A 23,771-nucleotide genomic window follows, 5' to 3' on the forward strand; every position below is an offset into this window, starting at 1 on the left:
ACTCTCTCAGCCTTGTCTGCTGTCTGGGTTCCACTACTCGTGAATTGAAGTGAGGGAAGGCTATGCAAAGTCACCATCCTTGCTTTCTTCTCTGGAGTCATCTGGGTCTAGTGGGGAGATATGCCAACAGCAGGGCCCAGACAAAGCTTCATTTGGTCATTGTTTGTGACTTGATTGGCTCAGAGTGGATGTAAAGAGCAATAGTAAATAGCAATGTAAATAGCAATTTCTGTTTTGGGCAGAAACCTTGAGGGTCTTCCCCAGGTAGATTGATTTTTTCTTTTTTTTCACTACATAAAAAGGCTATTCTCTGCTTATTTTTTTTACCAGACAATCACTGAATGGGTGTTGCATCAGTCAGACTGAACCCCGTTAAAGACCTTAGTTTAAAAAGGCCAAGGTCTCCCACTTCATCCACAGCCATCTCCAGTCATCCTGATCTATATCTCACTACTGTACCCAGATGTCTCTGGAGGAGAAAGTGAGACTAGTGACTTTGCACTGAATGTAGGAAAAGCAACAACCTCCTCATAACACTGACTACAATCATTGCCTACACATCCTCCATTTTCATTCTCCTGTAAAGCTACTACAATCTGGCTTCTGACTTCATCACTGAATTAAAACAGCTCTAGACAAAGTTACTAATGACATCTTAAATTGCAAAATCTAATGGTCTAGATACAGAAATAGATATGGATATATAGTTAGATTTAGATATAGACAATATTATCTACATGATAGATGGTGCCCATTCTACTTACATTGTTTGCTCTGCCTGGTTCCAACTCCACAGAACAAGATGTCCCTCTCATGTTAAGTTCATCATTTGAAATCTCATCACCATTCTGCTAATTCAAGCCTTGATTCATTGATTGACACCACTTCTCTCAACTCCTCTCCTTTCTGATTGGAGGTTAACCAAACTCCTCCTAATACCTTTCTTTGTAGAGGGAAGAAGCTGGATTCTCAGTCCACTCTATTTTTCCTCTGCTGTTCTGCCTACTTTCACTCCATGGAACAAGATGCTCTACACAAGGTACCCCTTCACATCCCTTCACATCTTCCCCCACCCTCATTTCTTGCATTCTAAAATTCTGTTGTTGTTGTTGTTCTTTTTTTTTTGGCAAGGCAATTGGGGTTAAGTGACTTGCCCAAGGTCACACAGCTACTACATGTGTCAAGTGTCTGAGACTGGATTTGAACTCAGGTCCTCCTGACTCCAGGGCCAGTGCTCTACTCACTGCACCACCTAGCTGCCCCGCATTCTAAAATTCAACACAAAGGAAACTTACTCTCTAGAGTCCTATCATGAAAGATAACTTTATGAAGCCCTAAGTTTTTTTTTTTAACCAGAAAAGAGAATAGTTTGGTTGGTGGGGAGTGGGGTGGTTAGTGAGGGTGATGAAAGGAATATGCCTGAGATATAAGAACTATTATGGAAATCGTATGAATTTTCTTTGAAGAAAGTGAAGTTTGGTTGGGTTTATAGGTTAGATGAAAGGTATAGAGAGGTTTGCTCAAAATAAGAGGTTTTCCAAAATGTACAATGGAAAGGCTAATAAAAAATCAGGAGAAATGGAGAGGGGAGGGGCCTGAAATGAGTAGGGATGGAAGTAACAAAGAATAATGTACATGTATATGTGTGTGTTTCAGGGGAGGTAGCCTAGGAAGGCAATCATGAATAAGAAAAGAGGAGCTTGAACAGTGGGTTGGAGAAATGTGTTTCTCCTCCCTAGGGAATAATTGAATTAATAAATAATTTATGTTTAAATAAATCATAGAAATAGTGTTAGAAAAGATTTCATGAGTTCTGGTTCTAGTTCAACCAGGGAATGTACAACCAGTGAAAGCTCTTGAGCCATAGAAAATGTGAATAGATGTAAGTTTTAGAGAGATCAAAATAGCATTGGTATAGAAAATATGTTGTAGAGGGAAGACATGTAAACAGAGAGAGGCTATTGTAATAGATTACATAAGAAACAATTGAGGAGGTGGTTGAGGTTACTTTAAGATGTTTGTTCATTCATTTATTTTCTTAACTGTTGTGCATAAGGATTTAGAAGTGCTTATTAATTCTATTATTTTTCTTAAAATTAAAAGCCAATTTTGTATATAAGAGCTCACTTATCATTCAGCTTAGAAAAAAAGGCCATATAGCACAGGTTCCCCATCCCCCCATTGAATTATTCACCTATTCATACATACATTGTGAATAAAAAAGTAGGCTTGGAGTCAAGAAGATCTAGATTCAAATCGTACCTCTCAAAATTAACTACTTATACGATCCTGGCCCAATGATTGGACTTCAGTTTCTTCATCTGCCAAAGGAGTGCATTAGATAAAATTGCTGCTAAGTTTCTTTCACACTCTAAATCAATGCTTCTTGCCTTTCTCAATTAAGAAAAAAGTAATTCATTTAGGTAGTACATTTGGTTCCAGGGTGTTAATGATTTACTAATGTAATCATTATGCTGTAAGCTTTGCAGACAAAAATAACTACATGTAATATTTTAAATTTTATTTTTTCTATTCTCATTGTTACCAGTAAAACCAAGGGAATAGTTCTTTTAAAAAAGAACTAGAGTGTTGCCTTTCTTTTTGTTTGGATTAACCAATTATGCCATAAGCCTATCTTGTGCCATACTGTTGAGAGTGAAAAGCAAATCTGCTTGTGACTGTTTAAGTCTCCTAGGGGATGAAATTTATTTTATTCATAATGGGCTAAGGGCTTAAAAGCCATACAATACAGAATTGTTTCCACAGGCAAGAATCAATAGACAAATACAGAAAGGACAATTCTATCCTACTGAATTGTTCTGGAAGATATAGGCTTAGTATTGAAAAAAAAATTAAAGATGACCCCTCCCTATTTAAACTTAGAAATAGATGAGAAATCCTTAGAGCAAAAGAGCTGGCATGGGCTTTGTTAGTGGTTAAAGAGGTCAGAGGAAAGTGGGTCCTATTTCTGAAGGAATACAGAGGAAGTAATGAAATGAAAAAGCCATCACAGAATTTGCTGAAGGGACTTGTCAGAATAAACATGGTTTTAGACACCAAAAAAGAGGCAGAAATTTGACTTTAAAAGTCCCTGACAGCTATGGAATAGACTCAATGAAGTGAGCAGCTAAATAAATCTAATTTTAAAAAAAAATCAGGTTACTTATGGATTGTAGAAGTAAGCAGGGTGGAGGCTTCTTTTGGGCTGCTATTTGACTTTTTATATTCTCAGCTAGTACAACTATTTTTGTTTGCTTCCTCAGCAATTCATCGACCTTACCAACTAATTATATACTAGTGATTTAAATCCACTTGTTTCCATTTCACTCATTACCCATATTGACATTGTCCTAAAAGATAAGCCAGGCTGAAAGTGATGATCTGCCAGTGGTATAGAAACTGGTTATGCTCAGGTTTAACAGCTATCACATATCATCCTCCCAGTATAATACACACACACACACACACACACACACATATGTATATATACGTATATATATATATATATATATATATATATATATATACACACACACACTCCTTCCAAAGAGGTTCATGTTAAAAGCAGTTTTCCAGGTAACTCAGCAATTTATTTCCAGCTCCTATTTTCAGAAAATGAGTTATGGATTCTATAGCCATGGATTTACTAAATTTCTTTTGAAAAGAAGGTTCTAGGGCTTTTGCAAGCAGACAGCGGATGAGTGAGGCTTCGATATGACTGGACAGTGCTGTTGCAATGTTATTCTGGACAATCATTTAGCCAAAGAGAAAACAAAAGCTCGAAAATAAAGCTTAGTAGAGACAAGATAGTTTTCTTCAAGCTTCCATAGAACCACCATGTGGCATACAGGTTAGGCTTGTTCTGCTTGGTACTCAAAGGAAGAACAAGAAATAATAGTTAAACAATGAAAAGTCTTGAAAAAATATTTCTAACAATTTGAGTATTGATGAGTGTATAGAGCTGTATCTGAAGGTAGTGGGCTCTATTTCAATAGTATTCTTCAGTTAGAGGTTTTCATAGAGTTATCCCAGAACCATCTCCAAACAGCTCAAATTAATGTTAAATTTGTAGAGTGAGCATTTAAACCTTTTAAACTGGCAAACTATAAATCTGGGGTTGATTTATTCCTTGGTGGATGTGTATGGTGCATACATTTCTTTTTCCCGTACTGCTGGTTGTAAAACATTAACCTGCATATCCCTAAGTTCTGAAGACCATATAATGGAGGGAGCTGGTTCCTGATCACATACAAGCCAGACTAGATCATCTTTTGCATCTCTTCCAAAACTGAGATTCTACAATTCTATAAATAATAATTTGCAAGAATGCACACACTCATATATTTATGTATATCACCTTCATTTGTTTCCAGTTAATACATGAGAACAATTTATTATTCCATTTTTACAAAAAACAAAAAGGTAAAACAAAAATATTCTGCAGAATATCACACATTGATCTAACCTAATAGTATCTATAGTATTACAAGTCTATAGTCCACCTCTGAAAAGGAAAGAGGTACATTATCATACCTCTCCTTTGGGATCACATTTGGTCATTGTAATTACAGTGCTAAGTTTTGATTTTGTTATTACTATTATTCTTTCCATTTGCAATGTTTTTGTTGTACAATTTTTTTCTGATTTTGATTATTTCACTTTGCATTAATTCATATAATTCTTCATATGTCTCTTGTTTTCTTCATCATTTATAAAGCACAGTAGTAACCCATTACATTATTTTACCACAATTTGATTAGCTAGTCCCCAGTCTTTATGTACCTACTTGGTTTCCAGTTCTTCATTAAAACAAAGAACAAGAACTATAATTGTGTATATTAGATCTTTATAATAATGACCTTCTTGGGTACCTTTATAGCTAGGTTAGGCTATTTTGGGTCAAAAAATAGGGAAATTTTAGTCATTTGATTTTGTAATTCCATGATATATTTAATTCTGGCTCTTAACTTTTTTCTTGAAAATTTCTAGGCTTGTTTGGAGACTTTTTTGGCACTAGTCAGTTGGTCTATTCTGCCCTTGAATACAGAGATTGTTGGTGACACCATAATGCTGAATTCATGGCTGTGCAAAATTTGAAACAACTGCTCTATATTTCTCTCCTAAAAGAAGAGCAATAAAGAGGAGAACAATAACATTGGTCATGTTCCTAAGATGCCCAGGTGGAAATCTGAAAATAATTTGTTTTTCTCTTTTGAATGGCAATAAAAATTTCAGAATGTACAAAAGAATCAGGTCCCAAGTGTTATTATCTCACCTAAACTGTCACATACTTCTTCAGGCTCCAGCTGTAAGGACTTCATGATTACAGCTCTTTCAAATTCTGGATGAGCTCTCTAGAAGTTTATTTTTTTATGCCTGCAATGCTTTCACACTGGTTTGGCTGGGAAACATTGTTCTTCTATCTTCAAATAATTCCACAGTATTGGGGGAGGGTGTTTAGGGGTTTGTTGTGTTATAGAGTTCTAGAGGCTTTTTTTCCTACTCTGCGTATTAAGTTTTCCTAGTCATTCATCAATTTACTTGATATCCTTGAGTCATTCTCAAACTATACGCAAATGCTTATAGACACTACAAGTCCTTTGTACATTAAATGAATGTCAAATTATTTTAACTTTGTTCTCAATCTTGATTTCTCTGTTTTAGGCTAACTATTCTTTTAGTTGAATAAGGAGTTGATTTATTTGTCTGGTCCTATTATAGCTGTACTTGATTGTAAACTTTAAAACAAGACTTGATTTTATTTATTTTTGTATTTTTCACTGTTGCTAGCTAAATAGCATAGACCTAACAAAATATGTGTCTGTTGATTAAATAAAAATGGATAAATGAATGAATAAGTGACTGTGTGAGTAAATTGATAAAAATGCAAAAAATCAAAGAAAAAACAGAAAGTTAGTCAGCAAGCAATTTTAAAGGTCCTACTATATTCCAGACACTGTGTTAAGTGCTTGAGATACAAATAAAGACTAAAATACAATTTGAAAAGAAAAAAAAACAGTTCTTACTTTCAAGAAGTTCAAAGTCTAATGAGAGTAACATGAAAAAGACCATGCACAAAGAAGACATAATACAGGATGTTTTGGAGATTATTAACAGTGAGAAGGCACTAGCATTAAGGTAAGATTTTAACTAGGACTGGAGGGGTGCCAGGAATAAGAGATGAAGAGGGAGAAGATTATAATCATAGGCAAAAGCTCATGGAAATGCTGGGAGTTGGGAGACGGAATGTCTTTTTCAAGGAACATCAAGGAGACCAGTGACAGTGGATCAAATAATACAGCAGAGAGGAGTTGGAGTAAGGTGTTTAAATCCTAGAGAGATAGGAGAGAAAAAGGGGTTATGAATGTCAAAAGAGGATGTTATATTTGATTTTAGGAGTGCTAGGGAGCCACAGGAGTTTACTAAATAGTAGGTTGATATGATCAAACATATGATTTAGGAAGATTAATTTGACCATTGAGTGAAGGATGAATTGGAATAAGGTGAGACTTGAGGAAGAGCCAAAACAAATAGGCTACTGTAGTAGTTCAAGCATGAGGTGATGAGGCCCTGCACTAAGGTGATCATGGGAACCTGGAAGGATGGTAATATCCTTAATAATAATAGGGAAGAGGGGAAGATTTAGGGAAGGAGAAAAGATAATGAATTGAATTTTGGACGTATTGAGTTCAAAATGTCTATGGAACATCCATTTTGAAATGTCCTATGGGCATTTGGTGATATGAGTCTGGAGGTTAGGAGAGAAATTATAGTTGGATAGTGAGAACTGAGAATCACTTGCATAGAGATCACCAAATGATATAGTATTGAGTGAAAAGAGAAGAGGGCTTAGATTCATAGATAGTGGGCATGACCTGGATGAAGATTTAGGAAAGAAGATTGAGGAAATGTCTGATAGGTAGGAGGAGAACTAGGATAGAATCAGGACACAAAAACCTTGAAAAAAAGAAGAGTATAAAAGAGGTGAAAAATAATGTCAATGTCTACAGAGGTAAAAAAAAATGAGAATTGAGATTTGGCAATTAACACATCATTGGTAAATTTAGAGAGAGTAGGTTCAGGTGAATGATGAGGTCAGAATCAAGATTGTAGAGAGTTTCAAAGAAAGAAGAAAACCAAAGTGGAGGTATCCAGTGTAGACAGTCTTTTCAAGGAGTTTAGTCAGAAAAGGGAGGAAAGATTTAGGATGATGCAGGGAGGTATGGCTAAAGTGAAGGATTTTTGAGGAGGGAGGAAGCATGGGAATGTTTGTAGGCATTAGAGAAGCAGCCAGCAGACGAGGAGAGATTAAGAATTAGTTCATGGGGATAATAAAGGGAGCAATCTTCTGAATATGAAATGGAATGAGGTCATTTGTGTATGTTGAGAAGTTTGTCTTGGAAACAGCTGGGGCTTCCTCTTCATCTGAGATAGTAGCTTAACAGGATTAAGTGACTGGAGTCATCTGGGTGTTGTAAGATGAGGAGGAGTGAAGAAGAGGAAGATCTTGGCAAATGGCCTCAACATTTTCAGTGAAATATAAGGCAAGGTTCTCAGATGCAAATGCAGTGGAAGGGGGAGCTATTTTTTGTTTGTTATGTTTTTCATGCACTTACTACATCCAAATGCTTGTTAGTCTTTTATGGCACCCTCATTTCTTATTCTGCAGCCTATTATTCAAACTAAAATTTTATTCCTTGAACAACTTACATGGAGTTTACCAGCATCAAAATTTCAGAGGAATCGGTGTTTTATTATATATACATTGCTTATTATGATCCTATGCTCCTTTTCATTTCTCATCTGGATTTACATTTCATCTAGTCTATTTCATACCTTATACATAATTAGAAGGTTGAAAATTGAGATTTATAGAAAATAGGGACATGATGGGCATGGGGGGGGCACTTAGAGAGTAGAGATTATAATCTCTTTGCTTTTACTGTGTGTTTCTCACACTTGTTAATTGGAATGTGATTCTATTCTATAACAGGGAAGGAGAGAAGAAACATTCACTAAGTACCTACTATGTACCAGGCCCTGTGCTAAACATTTCACAAAAACTATCTAGATTGATCCTCACATGAACCCTGGAGGTACCTCCTGTTATTATTGTCATTTCACATTTGAGGAAACTGAGTCAGACAGAAGTTAAGTGATTTGCTGAGGGTCATACAGCTAAGATGGGTCTGAGTCCTGATTTCAACTCAGATTTGCTAACTCCAGGCACAATTTTCCATTCACTGTACCACCTAGATGAATATATTATGTGTAATTTTTTTCTTTTTTTCTTTTAAATTTTATTTTGTACTGAAACACCAGAACATAAATACAGAATAGAGAAAAGAAACAAAAACATATCATAAATTTAAATATGGCAACTTAAATACAAAGCAAGAAAGAGGGATAAAGCATGTCATGTGCATAGCACAACATAAGAGAGGATACAAAATATGTAACAATAAATTTTCATTTCAAGAAAGCTTGTATGATGGATACTACATGTTATGTTAAGAGATGTCCATCTTTCCTTCGCTTCCTTGTAAGTTTTCTTTTGTTCTCTGCTGTATACTTTTTTACTTTGTTCTTTTTTCCCTCTCTGCCCCCCCAAAGGCTACAATTACCTGAAGATATATTTCTCTACAACTATAGATATATACATACACATATACACATATACATGAATATACTGACATATGCTTTCAAGAACAAATTCTATTCCTGATCTTTGTTTTTATTTTTGTGCATATCCCTTGTTTCCTATCCCTCCTGCCTCCTCTACTTTACTTCTACCTGCTCCCTTGCCCTCCTACTACTTGCCTACTCCCCTCCAAGGATCCCTCTTCTATCCTCCAATTCCCATAAATCTAAACACCTTTCTATGGCCCCCTATAACCTATTCCCTGAACCTTACCTCTAGAGATCCCTCCATTGTCCTCCCATTCCCACTGATCCAAATACCATTCTATACTCCCTTTTACCTATTCCCTTACCCTCCCCTCTAAAGATCCCTCCCTTGTCCTCTCCCCTTCCCTATCCCCTTACCATTTTACTTCTTCTGAATTTAGAAGATTCTTATACTCTTCTAAATATATATGCATTGTTTCCTCTTAAACCCATTCCCAATGAAAGTAGGTTACCAGAACTACCATCCCTCCTCCCCGCTCCAATTCCTCTGTATTGATTCTTCCTCTTGCACCTCCTTCGTATAAAATAATTACTATTTTTTGGTGTTCCTAAATGGTTTTACTTTTTAAATTCATATCATACTCAGGTTTACCCCAATATTTCTTCCATATGAGGTACCCAATTATTAATAAGAATCTTAGCTATATGTTTTGCATTTTACATATATAAAAAGTAAACAGTCTGTCCTTATTGAATCCCTTGTAATGTCTTTGCTATGTACCTTATGTTTCTCTTGGCTCTTCTATGTTAAATCTTCTATTAATTTCAGGTTTGTTTTTTTAATAAAGTCTTGAAAGTCGGACAGTTGATCAAATGTCCTTTATTTTTTCATTCAGTATTATGCTTAACTTTCCAAGCTAATATATTTTTCACCAGAGCCCCTGTGCTTTTGCTCTTCAATATATAGTATTCCAAGTCCTTAATGTCTGTGCTGCTAGGTCTTGTGTGACTCTAACTGTGGCACCATCATATTTAAATTGTTTTATTTTTGTTGCTTTTAATATTTTATCCTTGAGCTCAGCATTTCAGAATTTGACTACAATATTCCTATGAGTTTTCCTCACAGGATCTCTTTTAAGTGGTGATTGAAGGATTTTTTTTTCCACTTCTGCTCCCTGCCCCTCCTTGTTGTAATGCTTCAGGAAATTTTCTTTAATTGTTTCTTGGATTATTGTATCAAGATTCTTATTTGATCATAGATTTCAGTTAGTCTGATTATTTTTATATTTTCTCTTTTTGATCTATTCTCCAGATCTGTTGCTGTTTTTATAAGATGTTTCACTTTCTCTTCTTTTTTAGTTATTCGAATTTTGTTTAATTATTTCTTGATCTCTTATACTTTCTTTAGCTTTGCTTTGCCCAACTCTAATTTTCAAGGTGTAATTTTCTTCCTTAAGGTCCTGGATCTCCTTTTCTAATTGGTTGATTTTCCTTTCATAATCTTGTTTTTCTTGAATTATTCTTTTTTGTTTTTCCTCCATCTCTGTCATTTAATTTTTAAACTCTTTTTAAAGATCTTCTATGAATTCTTTTTGGACAGGTGACCATTTGATATTACTCTTTGGGGTAGAAGGGGGTTTCTTTCCTTCAATATCCTCCTCTAACGATGAATGCTTGTCTTCTGTGTTCCCATAATAGCTTTCTATGGTGGGATTCTTTCTTTGCCTGTGCATTTTTTTTGATAATAGCTTAATTTTTGTAACAACCTTTAGCCCCGGGGAATGGTCTATGGTGCCTCTTGCCCCAGATCTTTAGTTCTCTCCTGTAGCCTGGAACTAAAGCCAAACCACCAACTTCTTGTAAGCGCCCACAGCCAAGGGCTTTCTGCCCCACTGCTTCTGGAACATGTGATCTTTCCTCCTGCCTCCTCCCCCACCTCCTTCACAGGATATCTTCGTTAGCTGTTTCTTGTCAGCAGAGGTTCCCTAGGTCTTTCCTGGCTCAGATGCCCAACTCCCCTCATTATTCCAGAGGTAAAAGTTCCTGTGGCTAGAGCTGAGGCAGTCTTTCAAACCAACTAATCTCAGATTTTCCCAGCTTGTTTTTAAAGTGGACCCCAGCCTGCAGGTATTAACTCTTCACAGGAACCAAAGCTCATGCTGGGATTTTTCTTCTAATCTCAAATTGTCCAAAGAAGACCCCGTTGTGCCCCTATTCTTATTTATTTTTACCTGCATCTTGTTTGCCCTAAAGTGCTATTTTATGTCTTTTGTGAGGGAAAATCTTGAGAGCTTGGAATTTTCTGACGTACCCATGTTCCCAGAATCGTCCTGTATATATTTTTTAATATAGCATTGAAACACCAACTTCTTATCTCCCACATCATATACTAGACTGGTGTAGAACCCTCTAAGAAAATAAAGTGGCATATGATTCATTCTGTAATTAGAAAGTGATTGGAAGGGGGCGGAGCCAAGATGGCCGCATGAAGGCAGCGTCTTACCGGAGCTCTCTCACAAGGTCTGTCAGATTCCTATAAAAAAGTGAACTTGAGCAGATTTGAGAGAGTCAGAAACCGCGAGCAGTCTGCATGGGGCAAATTTCCGAGCCGGGAGAGTCTGAAAGGCCGGAGGAACGATCCTGCAGGCTCGGAGAGTGCTCGGTGCGGAGCTGCTCCAGACCAAGGCGGAAGCGGCTGGCCGAGAAATCCATGTGGGAGACAGGCTGGGAGAAAGCTGGGCGCCCGGAACCGGCAGAGATCCCCAGGACTCCCAACACAGTACGGCAGTTTGTGGGAACGACGAGAGGCAGCGCAACGCCACCGGCCGTGAAAACACCCACTCCTGACGCTTGCAAAACCCAGGAACTCGGCTTCTTGAACTTCCGGAAGACTCAATGGCCAGGTAAACAGTTCTAATCCCTCCCCTCCCCACCCAGAGAATTCCTCGGGAAAAAAAAAAAGAGAACTGAAACAGAGGAGAGAGTAGTGGGGCCTCACAGGACAAATACTAGAAGTTCATTAGTTCCGCAGAGTCGGCAGGGGTCAACACCGGGAGCCCAGACGTAACCTTGCTCCCCCAGGGGAAGTGCCAGACATCAGCTCAAACAACAAACAGCTGAGACCATTGCTGAAAAGCAAGTGCTGGAGAGCACCCACAGGGAGTGAGATGCCAGGGAGCCAGACCCCTCCCCCACACCTCAGGAAACTGAAGGTTATAATTCTAGACTCACAACCCCCAGAATAAGAAAGCTGGGACAGAGAGCCCAAAGATAGAAATTCGTTGTAATGCCAGGAAAAGGGAAAAAAACAAACATGAAGAAGAATACAAAAAAACCAAGGACAATAGATTCTTTTTATGGAGACAGGCAGGTTCAAAATATCGATATGGAGGAGGACGGCAATGACACGGTAGATACATCAGATACCTCAAAAGCTAATATGAACTGGTCTCCAGCCCAAAAAGCACTGCTGGAAGAGCTAAAGGAGGATTTTAAAAACCAAATTAGGGAGCTAAAAGAAAATATGGAAAAAATGGAAAAAAGGGAGAAAAAATCCACTGAAGAAATCAAGTCCCTAAAGAATAAGATTGGCGAAATGGCTATGGAGATTCAGAATCTAGAGAGAGAAAAGGACACCCTGAGAGGTGAAATCAACCAATTGAAAATGGAGGCTCAAAAGCAAAATGTAAACACTAACTCATTTAAAATTAGACTTGAGCAAGTGGAAGCTAATGAATCTATGAGGCATCAAGAAGTAATAAAACAAAATGTAAAGAATGAAAAAATAGAAAAAAATGTGAAATATCTGATTGGCAAAACAACTGACCGGGAAAATAGATCCAGGAGAGACAATTTGAGAGTTATTGGTCTACCGGAAATCCACGATGAAAAAAGGAGCCTTGACAGTATCTTCGAAGAAATTATCAAAGACAACTGCCCAGAGGTCCTAGAACCAGAGGGCAAAATAGTCATTGAAAGAATTCACCGATCACCCCCTGAAAGAGATCCCAAACTGAAAACACCAAGAAATATTATACCCAAATTTCAGAGCTATAAACTCAAGGAGAAAATACTGCAAGCAGCCAAAAAGAAGCAATTCAAATATCGTGGAACTACAGTCAGGATCACGCAGGATCTCTCAGCTTCCACATTAAAAGACAGGAGAAATTGGAATATGATATTCCAAAGGGCAAAGGAGCTGGGACTACAACCAAGGATCAACTACCCAGCAAAACTAAGCATAATTTTCCAGGCAAGGCGATGGACATTCAATTAAATAGGGGAATTCCAGACCTTCCTGATGAAAAGGCCAGAACTCAATGGAAAATTTGATCTCCAAATACAAAACTCAAGAGAGACATAAAAAGGTAACCGGGGGAAAAACCCCACAAACCTCATTAACCAATAAGGTTAGGTTGTTTACATCTTTATGTGGGATTATATCATCTTATGTATGTTTTTTATGTATGTATGTGTATATATATATATATATATATATATATATATATATATATATATATACATATACATATATAAGTCATTCTTGTGAATGGTACAACTATTATGACAAATGAAAGGGATATACATAGGTTGTGAATGCCTGTATAAATTAACTGATGTAAAGATATAAAATATAAATAAGAGATATAAAGGGAGGGCTATGAGGGAAGTGGTAAGGAGGTAGTAGAAAAGGGTAAATTACACCAAAGGAAGTGGCAAAAAAACATATTATAGTAGAGGGAAAGAAGGGAGGGAGAAGAGCAGTATTTGAGCTTTACTGTCATCTGATCTAGTTCAAGAAGGGAATAACATACTCTGATAAGTTTAGAAATCTAACTTGTCCTACGGGAAGTGGGAGGGTAAGGGGGGAAAAAGGGAGGGGGGAGGGCAGAAGGAAGAGGAGAAGTAGCAAGTGGGTAACGGTTAGATAAGGGGGGGGAATAAAGAGGGAGGGTTAACTGAGGAAAGCAGCGATCAAAAGCAAAACTTTGTTGAGGAGGAGAAGGGGAAAGGGAGAAATAAAAGCATAAACAGGGGGAATTAGGATGGAGAAAAAGACACAGATAGAAATCATAACCCTGAACGTGCAGGGGATGAACATTCTCACAAAACAGAAGCAGATAGCAGAATGGATTAAAAACCATAATCCTACAATATGCTGTTTACAAGAAACGCATCTGAAACAGGGGGATACACATAGGGTTAAGGTAAAAGGCTGGAGTAAAATATATTGTGCCTCAGCTAAAGTAAAAAAAGCAGGTGTAGCAATCCTAATCTCAGACAAAGCAAAAGTAAAGATAGATCTAATTAAAAGAGATAAGGAAGGACATTATATCTTGCTAAAAGGCACCATAAACAATGAAGCAATATCATTGCTTAACATATATGCACCAAGTGGTAAGGCATACAAATTCTTAGAGGAGAGGTTAAGGGAGTTACAGGAAGAAATAGACAGCAAAACTATAATATTGGGAGACCTCAACCTCCCCCTTTCTGAACTTGATAAATCTAACCTCAAAATAAATAAGAAAATAGTTAAGGAGGTAAACAGAATTTTAGAAAAGGCACATATGATAGACCTTTGGAGAAAACTGAATGGGGATAAAAAGGAATATACTTTCTTCTCAAAAGTACATGGCACATACTCAAAAATTGACCATGTACTAGGGCATAAAAACCTCACAATCCACTGCAGAAAAGCAGAAGTAGTCAATGCATCCTTTTCAGATCATGATGCAATAAGAATCATTTTTAATAAAGTACCATGGAAAAATAAGCTAAAAACTAATTGGAAACTAAATAATTTAATTCTAAAGAGTGAGCGGGCCAAAGAACAAATCAGAGAAACAATTAATAATTTCATTCAAGAGAATGACAATAATGAAACAACATACCAAAACTTATGGGATGCAGCAAAAGCAGTTCTTAGGGGAAGTTTTATATCTCTAAATGCCTACATGAATAAAATAGGGAAAGAGGAGATCAATGATCTGGGCATACAGCTGAAAAAGCCAGAAAAAGAGCAAATTGAAAACCCCCAATTAAATACCAAATTAGAAATACTGAAAATCAAAGAAGAGATTAATAAAATTGAAACCAAGAAAACTATTGAATTAATAAATAAAACAAAGAGCTGGTTTTATGAAAAAACCAATAAAATTGACAAACCTTTGGCCAATTTGATTAAAAAAAAGAAGAAAATCAAATTACCAGTATAAAAAATGAAAAGGGTGAGTTCACCTCTAATGAAGAGGAAATCAAAACAATAATTAGGAATTATTTTGCCCAACTGTATGCCCATAAATTTGACAACCTTAGAGATATGGATGAATATCTACAAAAACATAAACTGCCCAGACTAACAGAGAAGGAAGTGAAATTTCTTAATGACCCCATATCAGAAAAAGAAATTGAGCAGGCCATCAACGAACTCCCTAGGAAAAAATCTCCAGGGCCAGATGGTTTTACATGTGAATTCTATCAAACATTTAAAGAACAACTAATTCCAATACTTTGTAGACTATTTGGGAAAATAGGTGAAGAAGGAGTCCTACCAAATTCTTTTTATGACACAAATATGGTACTAATACCCAAGCCAGGTAGAGTTAAAACAGAGAAAGAAAATTATAGACCAATTTCTCTAATGAATATTGATGCAAAAATTTTAAATAAAATATTAGCAAAAAGATTGGAGCAACTCATTACGAGAATAATACACTATGACCAGGTAGGATTTATTCCAGGAATGCAAGGCTGGTTCAATATTAGGAAAACTATTAGCATAATTGACCATATCAACAACAAAACTAGCAGAAACCATATGATCATCTCAATAGACGCAGAAAAAGCCTTTGACAAAGTACAACACCCATTCCTATTAAAAACACTAGAAAGCATAGGAATAAGTGGAACCTTCCTCAAAATTATAAATAGCATCTACCTAAAACCATCAACAAGCATTATTTGTAATGGGGATAAACTAGATGCATTCCCAATAAGATCAGGGGTGAAACAAGGATGTCCATTATCACCCCTATTATTCAATTTGGTACTGGAAGCATTAGCTGTAGCAATAAGAGAAGAAAAAGAAATTGAAGGAATTAGAATAGGAAAAGAAGAAACTAAATTATCACTTTTTGCAGATGATATGATGATTTATCTAGAGAATTCTAGAGAATCAAGTAAAAAACTACTTGAAATAATAAACAACTTTAGCAAAGTTGCAGGATATAAAATAAACCCACATAAATCCTCAGCATTCCTATACATTACTGACAAAGCCCAACAGCAAGAGATAGAAAGAGAAATTCCATTCAAAGTTACTGAAGGCACTATAAAATATTTGGGAGTCTATTTGCCAAGACAAACCCAGGGCCTATATGAACATAACTATGAAACACTTTTCACGCGAATAAAATCAGATCTAAATAAATGGAGAAATATCAGTTGCTCATGGTTAGGCCGAGCTAATATAATAAAAATGACAATTCTACCTAAATTAATCTATCTATTCAGTGCCATACCAATCGAACTACCAAAAAATTTTTTACTGAGCTGGACAAAATAATAACAAAATTCATTTGGAAAAACAAGAGGTCTAGAGTATCTAGGATATTAATGAAAAGACATGCTAGAGATGGTGGCTTAGCCACACCAGATATTAAACTGTACTACACAGCAGCAGTCATCAAAACTGCCTGGTACTGGTTAAGAAACAGGGGTGTGGATCAGTGGAATAGGATAGGTACACAAGTAGGTGAAATCAACAAGTTTAGCAATCTACTCTTTGATAAACCCAAAGAGGCCAGTTTCTGGGCTAATAATTCACTATTTCACAAAAACTGTTGGGAAAATTGGAAAATGGTAGGGCAAAAACTGGGCATAGACCAATATCTTACACCATATACCAAAATAAAGTCAAAATGGGTTCATGATTTAGGAGTAAAAGTTGATACTCTAAGTAATTTGGGAAAGCAAGGAATAGTTTACTTATCAGATTTGTGGAAAAGTAAAGAATTCATGACCCAACAAGAGATAGAGAGCATTACAAAATGCAAAATGGATAATTTTGATTATGTCAAATTGAAATGTTTTTGTACAAAAAAAGCCAATGCAACAAGAATTAGGAGGGAAGCAGAAAATTGGGAGAAAATCTTTGCAACTAGTATCTCTGATAAAGGCCTCATCTCTAAAATATACAGGGAGCTGAGCCAAATATATAGGAATACAAGCCATTCCCCAATTGAGAAATGGTCAAAGGATATGAACAGGCAGTTTTCAGAGGAAGAAATTAAAGCTATCTACAGGCATATGGAAAAATGCTCTGGATCGCTGCTGATTAGAGAAATGCAAATCAAAACAACTCTTAGATACCACATCTCTCCTGTCAGATTGGCTAAAATAACAAATCAGGAGAATGATAAATGCTGGAAAGGATGTGGGGAAATTGGAACATTGTTACATTGCTGGTGGAGTTGTGAGCTGATCCAGCCATTTTGGAGGGCGGTTTGGAACTATGCCCAAAGGGCTATAGAAATGTTCATACCCTTTGACCCAGCAATACCACTTCTAGGGTTGTATCCCAAAGAAATCACGCAAGCGGGAAAAGGACCCATATGTACAAGAATATTTATAGCAGCTCTCTTTGTGGTAGCCAAGAATTGGAAATCAAAGGGATGCCCATCAATTGGGGAATGGCTGAACAAGCTGTGGTATATGAAGGTGATGGAATACTATTGTGCCATAAGAAATGGGGATGATGCAGACTTCATAACAACCTGGAAAAACCTACACGACATAATGCTGAGTGAGCGGAGCAGAGCCAGGAGAACATTGTGCACAGCCACAGATATATGGATTCCGTGAGGACCAACCCTGACATACTGCGCTTTTCTCAGCAACCTAAGGGACAAGGACAACTCCAGGGGACTCACGATGGAGAATACTATCTTCATCGAGACAAAGAACTGCGAAGTTTGAATACAGACTGAGGCACACTACATGCTCGCCTTTTCTGCTTCTCTTTTGTTTTTGTTTTTGTTTTTTTTTTTTTTTTTGGTTCTGTTTCTTCTTTCTCATGATTCATTCCATTGGTCAAGGTTCTTCTCCACGACTTGACTAGTGCATAAATTAATTCAATGCGAAGTTATACATGACAGTTATATGAGACTTCATGCCGTCTTGGGGAGGGAGGGGGGAGGAAGGGGAGAAAAACTGGAACTCAAGACTATGTAGAACCATGTGTGGTAAACTAAAAATAAATAAAGAAATTTATAAAAAAAAAAAGAAAGTAAGGAAATGACAGCAAGATATCAAATTAACAATAAAAATGTTTCCATATCTTTAAAAAAAAAGAAAGAAAATGATTGGAAAACCTAAATATATAGTAATTATTAGATTTTTTCTCAAAATAGAGATCACAGATACAGTTGAGAAAGTGCGGGGGGCGGGACACAATCCATAGGACATTCAACAACAGTGAAAAAGAATGTTTATAAAAATAGGATAAACAGACAAATTCAGATAAAAGCCAGTTCAATTCAAAATCTGTTCAATTCCTTCATTACTGTACTATTTCCTATTATTCCTCTTACAAATGAATACAGTTTTATCAGGTTCTTAAGAATATTTTTTTAAAAACTGCCCCATGGATTCAGGGGATAGAAGGTTTAAAAATAGCGTTGGCTTAGCAGAGTATCCTAGAGATGAAGATAAAATCCCAATGAATCACAAGGCATAAAATGGGCTTATGTTTATCCTTAGCATATTTTTTATAGAGACTCAATCACTCTCTACTCAAGCAGATGTCAATGATGGTGGTGGGAGTATGGTGTTGGTAATGGTGGTGGAAAAGATGGTGAAAGAGATAAGGAAAAATGCTTTACCATTTTAATATGAGGTGATACTACATAGGAAAGCACTGACTGTGGAATTAGAAAACCTGAGTTTGAATCTCCATTCTGTCATTTATGAATTTTGTAATTGTGGGGAAGTCACTTAAACTGTGTGAACCACAGACTTCTCCTCTTTAGAATTAGGGTAGTAATTCCTGTGCAAATTATGTCACAAAGCTGTTTTATGTTCTGTCTTCAACTTACTGATCTCCATGTGTTTAACACTGCTGTCCCTCTGACATAAAGTAAACTGATTCCCTAATCCATCCCCATAAGTCCTTCTTTCAAGAATCAATCCCTGAGCCCTGTCTCTTTCCTTTTCTCTTTGAATGTCACAGTTATACAAATTTCTCATCACACATTGGATCTTTTTTTGCTTCTGTTGCATTCTAGAGTCTATGATAATTCACAGAATCACAGAATGTGAAAGTTGGAAACTGATTCAGAGTGAAGTGAGAAACAGGAAAACAATTTATACAATGCCAAGACATTATAAAGAAAAATAACTTTGAAAGACTTGAGAATTCTGATCAATGCATTGATGAACCACAATCCAAAGGGACTGATGATGAAACTTTTTTGTATCAGAAAAGTAATGTATTCAAAATGATGTCTGAGACATATATTTTGGACATAAGCAATATAGGATTTTTTTTTGCTTGAATATACACATTTTTATGAAGGTTTTTTCCTTCCTTTTGTTGTTTTTGTTCAGTTGAAGAGTGTCTGGAAGATAAAATGCATGCTTATTAATTAGAAAAGTTCATAAAATACAAATTTTAAAACTTGAAAAAGACCTGAGCAGCCATGTAATCAAACCATTACAAAGAAGGAATCAAGTCGTTATCCAGCCTCTGATTGAAGGCATAGGGTAATTACCATCTCTCAACAGAGTTCATTCCACTTTTTGACAACTAAAGTACTTAGGAAGTATTTTCCTGAAATTTGGCCTAAATTTGCTTTTTGTCAGTTTACCCTTTGATTCTAGTTCTGCCCTCAGGTGCTAAACAGAATACTCATTCACATTATAGCCATTTAAATACTTAAAAGACAGAAATCATATTCTCTTCTAATAATTTCCAAACAGAAAAGAGTATCTCCTTTTAGTGAGAGTCAGATCTAGAGTATAATTTCCCCTGGTTACTTTCTTCACATTTTGAAATATGAAATTATCATTTAAGCAAATCAAAACATTGTTAGATGTTGTTTTTGGCAGAGAGAGCTTCAGGAGATATCAGGGTAAGTCCCACATCAATACCATGTCATGCCTCTATGCTATGCTTGTCCCTTATTTCACACCTCCTCATCTATTTCTTTCTTCTGTTCAGGTGGTCTGTAGTGTATTCCAATGAAAAAAAATTCTTTCATTTCTTCTTTCATTGATCCTTACCTATTTATTTCCTTCATGAGTACACCTTCTAGTTCCTGAATTTTCTTACATTAGTATACTCACAATATAAAATATTACCCACTCCCTGCCTCTTACCTATCTTGTTTGTTAATAAAGGATACCTACCCAGAATGATGTTTTAGTCATTGGATTCATCTCATCAAGTCTCAGTGTTATATATGTAAGGCCAAATTAGCTTCCTTATATTAAAATCTTTATTTACTTTTTTCTTCTTTTTTTTTAACCTTAATTTGGGGCATTTGTATAAGACACTTGATACTATGAATTTTACCACTGACTCCTTTATTAGATTCTCTTGTGGATTTCTAAATTTTTAATTGTTCTTTCTTCTTTGTAGCTGCACTTGATGGCAGGCGTTCTTAGACTGAGGTATGTGTACTTAATTTTTTTATAATTACATTTTAATAAAATGTGTTTCTTTTGTAATCCTATGTCTTTTATTTAGTGCATTTAACTTTGTTCTGAGAAGACGTTCATAGATTTCTTCATTCTGCCAAATGGGTCTACGACACATAAAAAAATTTTAAGAACCTCTGCTCTAAGACATCTAACTTGGGGGAAATACTCAGGAAGTACATTGTCTTTTCTCTCCACCAATCTACTTTTTAAATTTTATTTTAACTTTGTGCAATAAAGCAATTATTTCCCTAACACAGAACAATGAAAAAAGATGATTGTACATGAAACTTCGAATCTACTATGCCCTACTTGCTATTCCTTTTAAATATGCAACAAAATTATCATAATGTAAATTTCTTTTTTTCTTCTCTCCCCCTGCCCTATAGATGATTACCATTAAACACAAATGTGTGTGTGTGTGTGTGTGTGTGTGTGTGTGTAAAATTATTCTATAGATACTTCTATTTATCAGTTCTTTCTCTGGATGCAGATAGCATCTTTCTTCATATGTCTTCTACAGTTAATTTGGGCATTTATAATAGACAAAATAATTTATTCACTCAAAGTTATTCTTAAAACAATATTGCTGTGACTCTATACAATAATCTCTTGTTTCTGCTCATTTCACTCTTCCTTATTTTGTCCCTTTGATTGGATTTGCAAGATACTTGGCAAATGCAATATTACCAGTCACTGAATGGGAATCTATATTACTGATATTTTAAACCATGTTGTAGGAAACTAAATTCCAATCTCAGACACTATTTTGTTAGCCACTCTTCCTTCCTAAATTATGTTTTGTCTTCTGCATTATTTGCCTTTAAAGGAAAACAATGATGAAAATATACCCAATTCTCTGTGGTCTTCAGTTCTTGCCCAAGACTTTATAATCATTGGCAATACGTTTTAGATATCCTACTGCAAATATCATTCATACATATATAAATAACTAGAATAAGGTAAATACAATCTATTTTTACAAAATCTCTTGAGGAAGTTTGTCATGTCTTGGATGCATGCCTTGGCAAGTGGCAAGACCTCTCCACTGTTGTTGCTACATCAACATATACCTAATTCAGTAGGCTGGAAAGGGAGTCAAATTTCATGACTCTCTTCTTCTTTCTCTAAATGATATAGCATGATCACTCACCTGATAGTATCTGTGGCTCTACTAAATCATTCTTAGGAAGACAAGAAATTTCTGCATTCTCAAGGCACACATATCCTTCCTCTTCAAGAAGAGTCTTAAATATCTTTTTTAAGTTCTAAGTTAATACTTGTGCTTTTCCTTCCTCTTCTATATGACTCCTACAACATATTGAGAAGTGTCATATCTTCCTTCCTTAACTTCATGTCTCTTTGTGTACGTGTTATTTCCTCCCTGTTAGACAGTAAGATTCTTGAGAGCAGGGACAAAACCATGATTTTAATTTCATTTTATTTTTTGCATCCTCCAAAGCTAGCATTGTGCATTTAATGTTTGGAGAATTAAGTTGAATATTGTAATTTATATGGCTTGAAAGTGTTTTTACCTGCCCTTTCTCATATGATCCTCAAAATAACTCTATGAGGTAGAACTTAATATGATCAGCTGTGACATGGTAAAAGAGCATTGGACTTGGTATTATGAGAACTAGGCTCGAATGATAGCTTTGTCACTTTCAAATAACATGACCTTAGATCAAACATTTAACATCTCTGAAGCTCAATTTCTTTATCTATAAGCAACAGGGAATAGTTTATATACTCCCTAGTTCATGTATTTTTAACAGCCTGAAAAGGTAAGGTATATAAAGCATTTTGTAACCATAAAGTTCTGTATAAACTTCAACTCATATTTTATCTACTTTACAAATGAGAAAAGAGGCAAAAGAAAGTTGAGTGTTGCCCAAGGTCGTACAATTCATTATCAATGACCAGAATCTCTTTTATCTTTAAAGTAGCTATGCAAAGAAACACTCACCTTAGAGATCATTAACTCCAACTCCTTCATTTCAAAGATGAAGAAACTGAGGCCCAGGAAAGTTGAATGGCATGCCAAACATCATATAGCTGTTTAGCAGTACTGTGAAAAGATCACTGGCTCTAAAGAAAAAAAAAATATCCTGGATTCAAACCCTGCTTCTGATGCTTACTTTTCTTTTTGATAATGTAGGTGTGATGCCAATCGGTGATTAAAGATCTTTCCTGCCCATTCAATAGGCCTCAGGTGAGGCCAATTAAGACAGGGTTGGTGAGAGGTGGGCCTACACCCTTTACCTACTAAGTGCTAAGCCCCAGGCCTACACCCTTTTGCTGACTGGGTGTGAGGCCCTCAGGCCCTAAGAAGAGTGTATATACCCAGAAGGTAGCCATGAAGGTTAGAATTTCAGCCCAAGGAAAACAAGTAAGAACTCAGAGACAACAGAGGCGAGAATCTGCAGAGTAGCAAGCTAAAGAACTCAGAGAGCTATGGAGAGACAGAGAGAACTGCAGAGAGAGTGCAGAGCAGAGAATGGAGACCAGAGAGCTGTGGAGACCAGAGAACTGAGAGGGGAGAGAATTCAGGCAAGCAGACAGTTGGGATTCCTGAGTGTTTACAATAAGGCCTCAACGAGGGGTGGGGGCAAAGTTTTTACTAGTTTTGGAATACTTACTGCTATTTTGAATTGGCATTATCGGTTTGGGGAATCTGATCCTCTGGTATCTCAATAAATGATATACTTCCCCTGCCTTCTAACTAGAGAGTCTCTTGTACTTTGCGATTCTGAACTATACAGGCGTGTTCATGGTCATCTTTGAGGTCATGAATCTCACCTTACTGACACAGTAATTCATTCAACTACTCTCAGCCTTGGTTTCTTCATCTTTAAATCAGAGGGATTTTATTATATTGCCTCTGAATTTACTTCTAGTACTAAATTGACAGTTAAGTGGCAGTACTAGAATATGAACTCTGAGCCTTAGCCAACTGCTCATCATCATCATCATCATCATCATCACCACCACCACCACCACCACCACCACCACCATCATTTATATAGCACTCACTATGTGCCAAGCACTATGCCAGGCACTTTACAAATATCCCATTTGATCCTCATGGCAACCCTGAGAGGTAGGTGTTATTATTACTGCCATTTTACAGATGGGGTAAAGTGAGGTGAACAGGAGTTGGGTAAGTGAATTGTCCAGGGTCATACAACCAGTAAGTGACTGATGCCAGATTTGAACTCAGGTTTTCTTGATTCCAAGTCCAGCAGTCTAACCACTGTACCACTTGGCATCCACTTTTCTTTCTACTACAGTCTCTCTCAGTTATCAAACCCAATATTAAAAACTTCTGTCAATTTCAGAAAATCATTATTGATGGACAAATGAAATGGCTTGCATTTTACTTTATGTTCCTTTCCTATGACACAATGCCATGGAAGGTTGTAACAATCTGGAAATGCTTAAAG

This window comes from Trichosurus vulpecula, chromosome 7 (genome assembly GCF_011100635.1).
Source record: "Trichosurus vulpecula isolate mTriVul1 chromosome 7, mTriVul1.pri, whole genome shotgun sequence".
Taxonomy (NCBI): domain Eukaryota; kingdom Metazoa; phylum Chordata; class Mammalia; order Diprotodontia; family Phalangeridae; genus Trichosurus; species Trichosurus vulpecula.